Genomic DNA, 14,703 nt, shown 5'->3' on the forward strand with positions numbered 1-14,703 from the left:
AAGATCAGCATTTCAAGCAACAAACGGGGACTTGCTAATGAATAAGCATCACCACCTGGTGTATCATATTTATTATTCATTCATTTGAAAAATGTATGCCCTGTCTTTCTGCCACCAAAGGGGCACCCACTTATAGTACATTAAAACCAAACAACAGTCTAGAGCTGAACAGTGCTTGGCAAACAGTGGCTCACCACACCAATTTTGCATAGCATACAGCAGCGGTCCCCAACTCCCGGTTCGATGACCGGTACCAGTCCGAAGATAAGTCGGTACCGGGTCATGGCTCTTCTTCATCCTCCTCCCTGGCTGCTGCCTCAGGCCTGAGATGCCACTCTGTCCCCGGCTCACCTTTGGTGCTCTCCAGCGGCCGCCATAGCTGGGGCTCCACCTTGATGTGGCACTGTGCAGCTGCTGCTGGAACCCCCCCCCCCCAGCAGGTGGCAGGAAGTCAGGGGCACCAGCGGGAAAGCAAGTGGAGCAGGAGCTCAGGCGGTGGCATCCCTTGGCAAAAGACTACTCCCCCCCCCCGGGCCTTAGTAAAATTGTCAAGCGTTGACCGGTCCCCGGTGATAAAAATGTTGGGGACCATTGGCATACAGAGTTTATTCCCCATCCAACAGACTGAAGCAAGCCCCTGAGGCACTGATAGCACCATGGAAGCTGAGCTTCCTCTCAATATGCCTGGCAAATTGTATCCCTCAGGACAGTGGTCCCCAACCTGCGGGCCACGGCCCGGCGCCGGGCCGCAAAGTCCATGGCGCCGGGCTGCGGCTCCCTCTCCCCGCCCCCCCCACAGTAAAAAACTTCCCAGGCCGCAAGCTTGCGGCCCGGGAAGCTTCTTGGGCCGCGCGGGCGCGGGGCGCAGGTGCGGCCCGATCCGCGGGCGCGGCCCGTGGGTGCGGCCCGATCAGCGGGCGTGGCTCGCGGGCGCGGCTCGATGCATGTGTGTGGCCCGCGCGGGCGCGGTCCCCGCGGGCGCGGCCCAATGCCCTGCCGGTCCCCAGCCTAATAAAGGTTGGGGACCACTGCCTCAGGATATATCTTGGACATCTTGTTCGTCTTTTAAGGTGCTACTGGACTCTAATCTAGTTCTTCTATAGTAGACCGACACAGCTGCCTAATTGAATCCTTAGGTTGGACAATATCACATATGAAGGGCTTGTACTTCACTTGACACTAGCCTAATTTATAACAGTGGTGAATCCTGGAGAAGAGCCCCCAAAAGATGATTTTACTGGTGGGCCCACACATGTGGTCAGAGACAGTCCTTCGGCCCTCCTGGTCCCAGATTAGCACCCAAAACTTGAATTTTGGCTATAAATTGAAAAATCTTCAAGTATTTAAAGGAAAATTATCACTATGGCAAGTCCCTGTTAAAAAGCTGGCCATCATATTGTGGATCAATTGACAATTTTAAAGGTTATTTAAAGCAGCCCTATATACTATTGTGACAGATCGTCACAATTCTTAACAGAGTCTGAGAAACTTTGAATCACATGCTATTTGAACAGAATCCTGTTGAGAGAGTCAGGTACGGAATCACGGTTGGGAACCAACAGCTGAAGAAGAGACAGTTAAACATTCACTGTGGACTGGGAAGGAGGCTAAGAGAGTAAGAGGATCAAGGGGAATATTCATTTAAGTTTTTTTTTTAAATTGTTGTTGTTGTTGTTAGTTGTGAAGTCGTGTCTGACCCATCACGACCCTACAATGATCTTCCTGGCCTTCCTGTCCTCTACCATTTCCAGTTTCTAGTAAAAAGATGTGATCCCTGACCAGTTGAAAAGGTACATCTAGAAAAGAAGAGTGATCCCTGGTCTATGTATAATGAAGGATTTGGGGAACTTGGTCATATGTTTATGCCTCCTAAACATCACATGTCAATGAAACTCTACTCATGTGCTAAATCAGAAAATTCCTAAGAAATGAAAGACTGTAAATATATTTTCTTTTGTCAAAGACAAAAACAATATGCTAGATTTGACCACCTTAATTCTTACGAACTAGATCCTGTCTCCCAACCAGACACAAATACACCCAAGTAAAGTTCTTCTTTAAAGTGAGCAATGTTTTTGTTAATTTGGTAAGATGTCTCATGGAGATAAGCACTAATTGATATGACTCAGGATGACACAGTGAGGCCCAATACATTCATCTGACCAAGCAAATGCCATTCCTTAATTAAACTTCCTTTTCAAGATGAGAATGTTAGCCTATTTTAGCATGTGGCAAATTTATTGTCTAGCAAAGATCCTTTTACAAAAGTGAATCCTTGGGCAAAAGAATTCTTTCAGCTCTTTATTTAAAAGACATATTTTGATGTGTTAAAGTTTCCCTGATTTAACGATCATTCGTTCTTTCAGCTTAGTGGGACACACACAAAAGTTCCATAGAGCAGCCCTGTCTGAAGATGTAAAGTCTTTTTTTTTTAAAGCAGGGTATTTTTGTTCATATTGGGTGATACAATAGTTATTAAACTGCATGATGCCTCAGCATCAAGGTCGTAAATGGATAAACATGATTGATAATAAAGTCTTTTAAACTAAGGGCATTTCCAGCCACATATTCTCCAATCCTCCCATACATTATCCTGATCTATTGTTCTCTTACACAACATGCTTGGAAATACAGTTTTTTGAGTGCCAATAACACTTTCCTGCTAAACAGCTATAACCTATTGGCTTCTCTGGACTTTTTATCCCACTCCTCCTCATCCCCCCCCCCCCCCACACACACACACACCTGAGATCTTTAAAGAAGTGGAGAAAGAAACAGTAAAGGTTATACTTGTACCACCACTTCAGAACAATATATTAACTAATTTCCATCCTAGATGTAAATTCTGATGGCTTGTTAGTCATATACAGTACCCTTCCTATTCAAGAGTTGTTTCACATATGCATTTATTCCCTGACAACTCAAGACCTGCATGTGTAAATCAAGTGTCATAGAAGGAACTTCATACTGCTTTGGATGGAATAAAGTACAGTGCCTTCCACTGAAGTCAATTCCTACATGAGGATGTGAATACTCATGGCTAAGAAATCAAGTGACATAGATACATAGGTGCCTTGACCTTGATAGCAGAGTCAGCCCTGGTTACTATTTGGGAGGGAGACCTCCAAGGAATACCAGAGTTGTGACATGGAGGAAGGCAATGGCAACCCACCTTTGAATGTCTCTTTGCTTGAAAATCCTGCAGGGTCATCATAACTCAGCTGAGATTTGGTGGCACTTACCACTACCAGCTGCAAAGATAAACTGTTCCTACAAAAAGACATTGGTAGCCAATGTAGGCCCAAAAGTAATAGGTTAGGCCTGTGGAGAATTATAAGTGACTAGAGAATTATAAGTGACCGCCTCACCCCTGGCCCCCCAAAGCCCGCAGTGAAGCCTGCCCTGGCCACCCCCCTTCCCCGCCGAGTCCCCGTCTTCAGCATGGGGCTCAGAGCAGACCTGCCGCATGCCAGACGTAGTGGGCTTGCTCCGAGCCCTGCACTGAAGACTGCCGCCCCTGCCCCCCCCCTGCCCCAAGTCCCTGGCTTCAGAGTGGGGCTTTGAGCAGGCTTGCTCCCAGCCCTGCACTGAAGCCTGCCCCGCCCGCCCCACTCCACCCCAAGTCCCCGGCTTCAGCGCAGAGTCCAGGATGTCTGGGACGGGCCAAGGGGCCAATTGGGAGCCGCACGCTGCGTGGCTGTTGACTGGCCCCTTGGCCCTGGACTGATAGAAGGGCCAACTGGGAGCCGCTTTGCATCTCCCAATTGGCTGCTTCAAGTTTTTATCCCATACTTGCCTCACCCCCTTCTCCGCCCACTTACCCCTTACCTCTTTATTTTTAAACCGCGGAGCAGTTTACAGATAATAATAGTAATTGGTGTAATACACATAGTAAAGTATAGGAAAAAATGATTTATCTGCATTTACCAGATTTGTATCCAATATATATTGCATACTATGTACCAATTAAAGATTATTCTACTAAGTTTCGTATGAACTGTGAATAGTTGACCTGTAGGTCCCTAGAAGATCATCTCCTGCTTCACTATCATCAGTTTATCCCCAATCTCATGCAATAGTCCCAGTGGCCCCTTCCACAGAAGTGAGGTGGGTGGGGACTAAATATGGGGGTCTTTTCAGTGGTAACTCCTAGGGTACACCCTCCCATTTCAAAGGGCCCACATATGGCCTATGCTTCAGCAACTGCGCTGGCTCCCACTTGCATTCTGGATCCGGTTACCTTAAATGCCATCCATGGTCCAGGCCAACATACCTAGGGAACTGCCTTTCTATGTCCCCCCAAAAGCTCTGCCGATAAAACTTGTTGGTGTTTCCTGGCCCCAAGGAAATACATCTGGCCTCAACCCACTTAATGGAATTAGCACCCAGATGAGATCTGGACCCTGTTGGAGCTGTCACAGTTCTGCAGGGCCTGTAAAATTGAGTTCTTCCTCCAAGTCTTTGGTTGTGTCCAGTGAACTGAGAACCTCTACTGGGTCCCCTTATCAGAAAGGCCCCAATTCAGAAATGCTTGAAGAAGAAATCTCTGGACAGATGTAGTCAACTTACCAACAGTGATCTAGACTGGATTTCTTATCCCTGACCCCAAAGCCATAACTGATGCAGAATGCAGCAGCCACAGTTTTTACAGGAGCACCTTGGCAGGCTCACATCCAGTCCATGCTCAAACAGCTGTACTGGTTACCAGTTGAATACAAGATCAGGCTTAAGGTTCTAGTAATCACTTTCAACGCCATACACGGTCTGGGCCCTGAGTACCTGAGGGACCACACCTCTGTCCATGCCCCCCAGAGAGCATTACACTGCACAAACACCAACAAGCTAGAGATCCCTGGTCCCAGGGAAGCTTGCCTGGCTTTTTCTGTCCTGGCTCGCACCTGGTGGAATGAGCTGCTAGAAGTGATCACAGCCCTGCTGGAGTTAAACAAAATCTACAGGGTCTGCAAAATGGAGCTCTTCCACTAAGCTTTCGATTGAAGTCAATGAAGCAACTCTACCAATCCAGAGCCCAGAGGCCCCTCCCACCACCATGTCTCACAGATTGAGGGGGGGAAATCGAATCCCAAAGCAGAAAACAGTGTACAATCACTGAGTTGTGGGGTTGAAATGCTCTAATTCCAAATGTTAAATATTCTATTGTTACAAATTCTACCATTTGAAATATTTAATGTTTCCAATGAAAATGTTCCTTCTAATGTACCATGAAAATTTCACTGTCAACTGCCCGGAGCCACAAAGGAGGGCAGTATATAAAAATAAATCTCTCAGACACGTCAAAACACTTTTGTACAATCAGTTTTTTCATTTAATTTAATTTCTTTGCCCTATTCTCTCCTTGCAATTATGTTGTTTGCTTTTATATTGACTTTTATGCTACTGACTGCTATTACTGGTGACTGATTTTACTGTTCCTGTTTTAACGTTCATTAGTTATTTTGCTATATCTTTACATTTCAGTGTTTCCTTACTGTTCTGTCATGCTCACCTGCTCACTTTGGGTAGGTTCTGGAGAGTGAGAGATAGGACTTCAGATACTAAGCTAGGGAAACTATAGGAGACGTTCTCATCACAGGTTACTGAAGGCAGTAAAAGCCAATTATTTGATCGTATATGAAAGACGGGATTAGCATCTCCACTATTAAAAGATCTTGTATTTCAAGTTACTTGCCAGTCAAAGTCCACAAACAAGAACCTTTGAAAGCTACTTCAGCTAAAACAGTTGTTGGCTTATGAATGACTTTCCCATGCAGGAGTTGGAGATTTGCTTAGCTAAACCCTTAGCCTGCATTTCTCCTTAAGCATGGCTGGATTTGAGCCTACCTTTTTAATAGTGTAAACCTATATAAATGCAAACTGGACAAAGCAAGGCTATTCGGTTACATTAGAAAAGTTGAATAACACAGGCCAACTCCAAAAAATGAATAAGGTTCCCCCACCCATATCTGTTTCAACATGATTTAATACCAGGCTAAATATCAACACAGCCATTCTCAGAAGACACCTCTGACTCCAAGGGAATAAGAATTTGTCTGAAACCAGACAATACATAAAAGAAAAAAGAAAATTCTCCATAGTGTTGTATACCTGTTAAATTGTGTCAAATCCAGAGATTACATTAAAATGGACAAAAGTTAGGGATGCTAAACCTTCTGGTAGGACTTGGGAATTAGTAATCTACTAGATTTAAAGCCCGCTGTAGTCCCAATAAAGCGGACGGGAGCTTCTTGGAAAAGGAGGAGGTACAGGGCGTCATTCATGCGGTGGGCCTCCTCTTTTCCCTGGGATGCAGCCTTGCCCCCACCCCACCTGAGGCACCACTCAGGGGAAAGGACAGGTTCCTTAGCCCAGGACGAAGCCAAGACCTCGGGTGGGGGGGGGCAAAAAGGCTTTGTTCCAGGGAAAGGACTCTTTTCCATGGAGCAAAGCCTTTTGGCACGGCAGCTCCAGGCGAGGCCGTGGCTTCATTCCGGCCCTGCCCCTTTGGCTGGAAAGAAGCCGCAGCCTCGGGGGGGGGGGGGTGAAAAGGCTTCTTTCTAGGGAAAGGCCTCCTTTCCGCGGAATGAAGCCTTTTGCCGTGGCGGCTCCAGGCGAGGCCGCAGCTTCGTCCCGGACCTGCCCCTTTGGATGGAACGAAGCCGCGGCCTCAGGTGGGGGGGGGGGGCGAAAAGGCTTCGTTCCAGGGAAAGGCCTCCTTTCCCCAGAATGAAGTCTTTTTTAGTGGCGGCTGCAGCCGTTGTGGGGAAAGGAGCAGGCCCATCCCTACTCCTTTCCCCAGGGTTAAGGGACCCGGACTGGGAAAGGAGCAGAGACGCCGCGTCTTTGATGCAGTGTCCCTGCTCCTTTCCCAAGGGAGAGGGGAACCTGGCCAGGCGACTTACCTATGGAGAAGGCCTCTTCCTCAGAGTGGTGACTCCCCGGCCAGGCGAGGCGACTATGGCAGGCCCAACCAGCCAATGGGGAGCCACGCGAATTGGCTGCTTGGCCCTGGATTGACACACAGAGGGCCCAATCAGGAGCCACTTCGTGGCTCCTGATTGGCCCCCCCCCCGAGTTTTTATCCCGGACAGAGCCCGCCCTTTCTCCTCCCACATTGTCCTTGCCCTTTTATTAATACAGCTCCACGGGAGCAATTACAGATAGTCATCTCCAGACTACAGAGATCAGTTCCACTAGATAAAATGGATGCATTGGAGGGTAGATTCTATGGCATTATACCCCATTGAGATCTATGTCCTCCCCAGACTCCATCTCCCCCTATCTGGGAATTTCCCAGACTGGCTCTGGCAACCTTACCCCCTTAACCCCTGCCAGTAACCACCAGGGACCAGTAACTAATGCTGAAATCCTTCACCTCCCTAAACACTGCCCTCCCCAGGCTCTAACCCCCAAGTCCCCAAGTATTTCCCAGCCCAGACCTGACAACCCTACCTGGGTCTGCTCCTAAGATTCTTGAATTACCCTCATTGTTTAAGATTAGATCAAATATTGAACTAAATGTAACTGAGATGGACCTGTTGCTGCCACAAAATGGCTGCTACAGCTTAGCATCAGTCGCACAGCTTGCATTGCCAACTTCCAGGTGATAGCTGAAAATTTTCTGTTATTGCAACTAATATGTTTGGTTTTGTCTCCATGGTTCCTTGTCACCCCCTCTTGTTCTTATTATCCATATTATCCGTATTTTGGCCATTATAGGTGCTTTGCTAACCAGCAAAGCTCAGGCACCCATATCACTCAGCTTTTTAACTCCCCCTCTCCACAAATTACTATGTTGAAACTATGTATGTATATAAGGAAGGTAAAGTTGCTATGTGAATGGGTTCAGGAGATGTCAGGTCTGCTTTTGCAAAAAAAAAAAATCAGGAAAAGAACAGTAAAAGGCCTGGTATTTTTGCAAAAAAAAAAAAAAAGAATAATGAAGTGTTTTGCATACTGAACATTTGTAGAGGCTCCAGCCATCAAACTAAGTGGCTTCCAAAGTTACTGGCAAGATGGCTGCTGCTAGCAAAAGCATTCTTCCTTCCACAAGAGCTGGTTGCTCTGAATTCTGGCCTCTCCTCTCTTCCTCACTCCAGATATGAGTCTTCTTATACGTATGTGATTCCAGGAGCCAGTGAGTAGCCCCTTGAGTACTCTCTTAGCAGGGAAGCTTATGGCATTCCCCTTCTTACATCTTCCTCCAGTCAAGTTCCCTCTCTCTGCCTGCCATTTTACTTGCCATGATTGAGGCTTAGCTGGCAAGCAGTGATATATATGTGCATCCTGCATATAATTTGAAGCCAACTTAATGGCATATCTTCTTTTCCAGGTGGAAGGTTGCCTTCATTGACTCTTTCTGACTACTTGCTCTTTTTTGGAGGGCCCCTAATTTTTAACATATTAAATTTAAAAGGTATTAACAGGTGTATATTTAAACTTCAAGGGGACTGTGTTCATTAAGAAATCTCAAAAGCATTCAATGTACTTAGGACTGCAACTCTACCTTCTGATAGGCCAGATTCACAATCCATTTTTAAAAAATTGTTCCTAGTGTGTATATATAGCCCAATACTACTCATATTTTTGTTTGTTAAAGCAGTGGTCCCCAACCTTTATTAGGCTGGGGACCGGCAGGGCATCGGGCCGCGCCCGCGATCGGGCCGCGCCCGCGAGCCACGCCCGCGATCGGGCCGCGCCCGCAAGCCACGCCCGCGGATCGGGCCGCGCCCGCGAGCCACGCCCGCGGATCGGGCCGCGCCCGCGGATCGGACCGCGCGGGCGCGGCCTGCACGGGCGCGGCGCGGCCCTGATTCCCTCTCCCCGCCCTCCCCGCAGTAAGAAGCTTTCCGGGCCGCAAGCTTGCGGCCTGGGAAGTTTTTTACTGCGGTGGGGGGGGCGGGGAGAGGGAGCCGCGGCCCGGCGCCATGGCCTTTGCGGCCCGGCGCCGGGCCGCAGCCCGCAGGTTGGGGACCACTGTGTTAAAGGATCACATTGAAACTCTGCAACCACAAAAAACCCTGTTAGAGGTCTGCAAACAGAAGTCTTTAATGACAAATGGACGACTGAGTCCTTCTTTGTTTTAAACAAGGATAAAGCAATTTGCCTGATATGTCTTGAAACTGTCTCAGTACTAAAGGAGTACAATATTGAATCCTGTCACAAGAGCTACTCAATATATCAAGGAGAGGTGCAGGTGAACAAGATAAACTCTTTTTTAAAATCACTGTTTTTGCAACAAAGTAGTTTTAGAAAGCATGTTGAAGAAAACTTGTCAACTGTGAGGGCCAGCTATGATGTTACTAAATGTATTACTGAGAGTAGTAGACTATTCTCTGATGGTAAATTTATTAAAAAGTGCATGATTAAAGTAATGGAGGAAATGTGCACTGAGAAGGTATCTTGTATTAGTTGTGTCATTTTATGTGTATCTACAATCACCAGGCGTGTTGAAGAACTAGAAGAAGAGCAGCATATGTCACTGCTTGTCAAGGGAAAAAGTTTTTTTTTTTCTTTTGGCATTAGAAGAGAGCAACATAGACACTGCTCAACTACTAATTTTTATCAGGAGGATAGATTCCAACTTCAGAATTACAGAAGAGTTGTGTGAACTGCAGAGTTTGAAGGCACCACAACTGCAGAAAACATATTCTTGAAAGTGTGTAATCAGGAGAATATCTTGGTCTGAGTTGAGATAAATTGAAAAGCATCACAACTGATGACGCAAGAAATATGGTGAGAAGTAAAACTGGTGTAGATGCAAACATCAATTAAGAGATATTGAAATTAAATGGTACACTTCCCATGCAATTTCACTGCATCATCCATCAGCAAGCTTTGTATAGAAAGATTCTTCAGTGGGAAAGCATGATGCGTATTGTATCCAGCATAAATTACATCAGGCATCATAGCCTTGCTCATCATCAATTTCAAAATTTTCTCTCAGAGATAGATGCAAAATATTCTGTATTGTACCATACAGAAGTCAGGTGGCTTAGCAGAGGCAAAGCTCTCAAATGTTTTTTCAGTCTTCATCATCAAATTGATATCTTTTTTAGACCCATTATGCACGGGCCAGAATGCCCGAAGTTGCAGCGATAGGGCTTCGGGAAAAATCCCCGATTATGCCTGACGTCGCCGCCATCCAGTGCTCAGCCCGGCCCAGCGCCACAGAAGGCCTGCATTATGGAAACGCAGGAACTTCCACAGCTTCCTGATACTGCGGGCACCTGCAGGTGCTGGGGCGGGCTGGCGTTGTGCATAATTGCCAGTGCCCGGGCTTTCGGACGGCCCGGCCCTGACCTACGGTGTCCCCAGCGGAGCCACAGAGCTGGCAGGGGCATCCCCCTGCCCCCTCCAAAGCATGGGGAGGGGGCCCGCACCCCCAACTCCCCCTCCCTGGCTGCTGCTGTTTATCCTGCTGGTTCCGGCACAAAGTGTGTGTGTGCGCGCTACGCCGGAGCAGCCCCACCCGGTGTGTTCATGAGGAACGGCAGGGCATCCTGCCCCACCGCAACAGCATGGCAGCAGTATGGAGTAGCTGCTGCTGTGCAGTCTTAAGCAGAAAGGAAATGGTCAAGAAACATTTTCTGACCCTAAATGGATTTTTGATTTGGCTTTCTTTACGGATATCACAGAGCAACTGAACACATTGAATCTATGGTTGCAGGTGAAAGGAAAGCTTGTGTATGACATGTATACTGAACTGAAAGTTTTTGAAGCAAAACTAAACATTTTTGTGAGGCAATTTAGTGAAGGCAACTTTTCAAACTTCTCATGCTGTAATGGGCATAAATTTAAGGAGGATGGGAATTTACAATTCAATGTTGAAAGGCATATCAAAGCACTGAACCTGGTGGAATTTGCAGGTGGAATTTCAGATTAACTGATTGCCATTATCCTGGAAAGTAAATAAGAATGTTTCAGAATCCATTTGTAGTAGTACCAGAAGATGCAAGTAACTTTTTTCAGATGGAACAAATTGATTTGCTAGCCATTGATCATCTAAGAGACATTTACAAAGAAAATAGTCTGTTAGATATCAGTGCCCTATGTCATTTTGTGTGTTCTGCTGTATACAAAACAGTTTGCAATTTTTTGTAGCATTTCAGGTTGTATTCTGGGGAAAACCAAACTGGATCTCAAAAGCAGGGCTAAATTAAGACATGCTGAGGCCCTGAATGGTATCAAATTTAAGAAAAGGTAATCCAGTTTAAAAACATTGTTCTTTTGAGCTCCTTGTCATTTGAGGATGTAAACTACAGCTTACTTAGTTTCTGTGTAAATCCAGATCTACCTAGAATCAGCTGACAACACTGGGGGCTTCGTGGGTGCTATCTATCTAGAATACACATAGAGCCCATGAAGCCCCCAGTGTTGACAGCTGATGAGTGTGTGAAATGGCTGTGAGTCAGGTGCTTGAATAAACAAATATCTTCAATACAAGGTCAATAACTGCTCTTCTCTTAACCTAGTCACTTCCAAACTTTCAAAGGAGATAACCTCCTGATTCCAAGAGTTTCCAAACAAAGGCTAGTTTTTTATTTCTATATGGATGCTGTACTTTTACAAATATGAAAATTTCTTGATTATGTAAAGAGATCACCTTTCTTCCCATGTTTAGATTACAATGTTTTATCTACCATGACAGACAATATCAAGTTCCATTTGTCCCTGTTACTAAGGCCTGAAGGGGAAAAAAATAAACTGAGCAGATCAGCTGCTATCCTTTTAAATGGCAGTAGAAACAGTACATGTGAGAAGGGGAAAACCCAAAACAAATAAAAACCAGTCTAAGTTGTTTAGCCTGTTCCCTGGAGTCTAGTAGAAATGCAGTGAATTCAAGGAATCCCTCATGCCTCAGTCTTACTAGGATAACAGCAAGCAAAATTGGTGGCCTTATTAGGCCTATAATCCTGCTTTCATTTTGAGATAATGGCTACATTTTTATTGATTTCAGTCACAGAGGAGTTCTGTCGTGATTCCTTTGGGCTTGCATTCTGTGGCTGCAAAAGTAATAGTGTTATGTGATATATCTCTGCTCAGGAAAACACTCTGTCATTCAGGCCCAATTCATTACAGCAGAAGCATGTGAACGGCTTCCCTGTGGTCTGCTCCCTCACTGCTTCAATAATGCATGAATTCTCCCAGCAGAAAGTTTGTGTAGGAAGGAAACCATCATTTATCCTTCCCACTGGGTTCCTCTACTGCAGTAATTCCCATACTGTATTGCATTACAAAAGTGCTCCGTCTTTTGATACCTGGGCCACAGAGGGTTTAAAAAAATTAAACTGGAAGTTCTCTTCACAAAAACACACATACATATATTTGTCATCAAGTCACAACCCACTTATGGCAACCTAGTAGGGTTTGAAGGGCAAAATACATTCAGGAGTGGTTTGCCATTGTCTTCCTCTGTGTCGTGACCCTAGACTTCCTTAGTGGTCTCCCGTGCCCACCCTGTTTAGCTTCTCAGATCTTATGAAACTGAGCTAACCTGGACTCTCCGGTCAAGGTATCCCTCCCTTGCAGGACTGAAGAAGAAAGGGGGTTGCTGTAGCCTCTGGAAAGAGAGCTGGCTATCCCGACAGTGGTGTTCGTGCGCACACAAACACACACAAATAAAGGCTTGTCTTCAATATTTATGTGTATTTCAGCAAACCTCCTCCCCTAATATGCAGATCAAACTATCATATCACAACTCCAAACTGGATTGTAATGATTTCATAAAATTGGACTAATGACTGCATAAAACAGCTTTTTGCCTTTTGATTTTTCTACACAGCAACATGAACTGGAAATCAAAAAAAGCCATGCTCACGCTTTCAGTCTCGTGCAAGCAGAACTGCATTGGGTAAAACTTCTTTCCCTTCACTTGTTGCATGTCTGGATCCAGCCCAATTACTTGATCTGCTCCCCAAACTAATAGACAATGTCTTCTTTACAACTGTGAGACAAACCAGTTATCATCACTATCTTTTGAATCTTCCTCTGAGGAATGGGACTAAGCTTTCTGGGCAATGATGGAGCCTTTAGAACTCCATCAAGCCTGTTAACCCCCCTGTGAAAAGGGCTCTTGACCAGGACTGGTTGTTTCCTAGATATTGGTGGAATGGATGTCAACACTGTCTGGGGACAAAGAAGAAGAGTTGGTTCTTATATGCCACTTTTCCCTACCCGAAGGAGGCTCAAAGCGGCTTACAGTCACCTTCCCATTCCTCTCCCCACAACAGACACCCTGTGGGGTGGGTGAGGATGAGAGAGCCCTGATATTACTGCTCGGTCAGAACAGCTTTATCAGTGCCGTGGCGAGCCCAAGGTCATCCAGCTGGCTGCATGTGGGGGAGCGCAGAATCGAACCCGGCATGCCAGATTAGAAGTCCGCACTCCTAACCACTACACCAAACTGGCTCAAAGTGGTAGGTGCATCCAGTACGATGGCTAAATTTTACACACAACCCCCCCCCCCTTTCATTTTCTCTCATGACGTACAGTTAGGGAATCACTGGTAGAGAAAACATATATAGTAGAATGAATTATGAGTTTCCTTTCCACACAAACAACCAGCTGAGAGGACAACAATTATGTAGGAAGGAATCATTTGTCAGGAGGAAGGAGAGAAGCAAATTAATAAGCAGCCTCAGAAATAAATTACAAATTTGCTTCCCATGCACATATTACAAGCACACCACTGGACTAGGTCATGGGGAAATTGTTCTCACACCAACTTGTGTAATGAGTCAGGACCTTGGGGACCTGATATTTATTCATCTATAGACATGTGACATACCCTCTGGCATTTACTTATCAGCTTCAGTGTTACTCTATCCTTTCTCCATGAAGCTCAGTGAAGCATACATGGATCTCTCCTCCTCAAGTCAGAGGAGCTGATTCAGCTTCATGGCTGAGTTTGGATTTCAGTTGGGGTCTCTGTAGCCTTAGTCCAGCACTCTAAGCACCATGCCAACTGATTCTTTGTACACAAACATACACACCCCAAAAAAGAATGTATTATATTCTTTACCAATCTGTTGTCCGCAAATAAAGGGCCCTCCCCATCATTTTCCCAAAAAAGAAAATGTCAGGAGTTCCAGTCTTGCATGTAACTGACTCTCAGGAATTGTGCCAAAGTCGTCACCAAAACACTGGTTTTTGCTGACAGATTCAAAGTGAGAGAGCTGGCACCATACAGGGGTTTCAAGTGTCAGGTCCAATTCCCTCCTCCCCCGCCCACCACTTTTCTTTTTATTCATAAAACTTTAATGGTGCCCAAGTTACTTTCCATTTACATGGAAATATCCAGAGCAGATTGACAATGTGACCAACTGGGAATGTTCTCCTGGACCACTTCAGGAGCATGCACTGCCAAAGTTTGAAAGCTGGAGACTATGACCAATGCCAGCTCACCTGCTGACTCCTCCACAAAGGGTGAGCGGATGCCCATTGTCAAAGCTGCTGGTCAGGATTGCTCCTGGGTCATTTGAACTTCTCTACCTGCTTCAGTGAAACCCTCCCCTGGCAGATTAGCCTGCACGCACTCTTCAGGATACAACACACTGAACAAAAGGAAGCCACTCCAGCCTCCACCTTGCTCAGGCTGTGAGACAGAAGTATAGTTTAAACTTTACAGGATCAGGACTAGGAGGGTCCAGTGCTAAAGATGAACCGTGTGTGTGGGGGGAGGAGGGTTGGGCGAGACCCCCCGCA

The sequence above is a fragment of the Paroedura picta genome, chromosome 7 (assembly GCF_049243985.1).
Source record: "Paroedura picta isolate Pp20150507F chromosome 7, Ppicta_v3.0, whole genome shotgun sequence".
Taxonomy (NCBI): Eukaryota; Metazoa; Chordata; class Lepidosauria; order Squamata; family Gekkonidae; genus Paroedura; species Paroedura picta.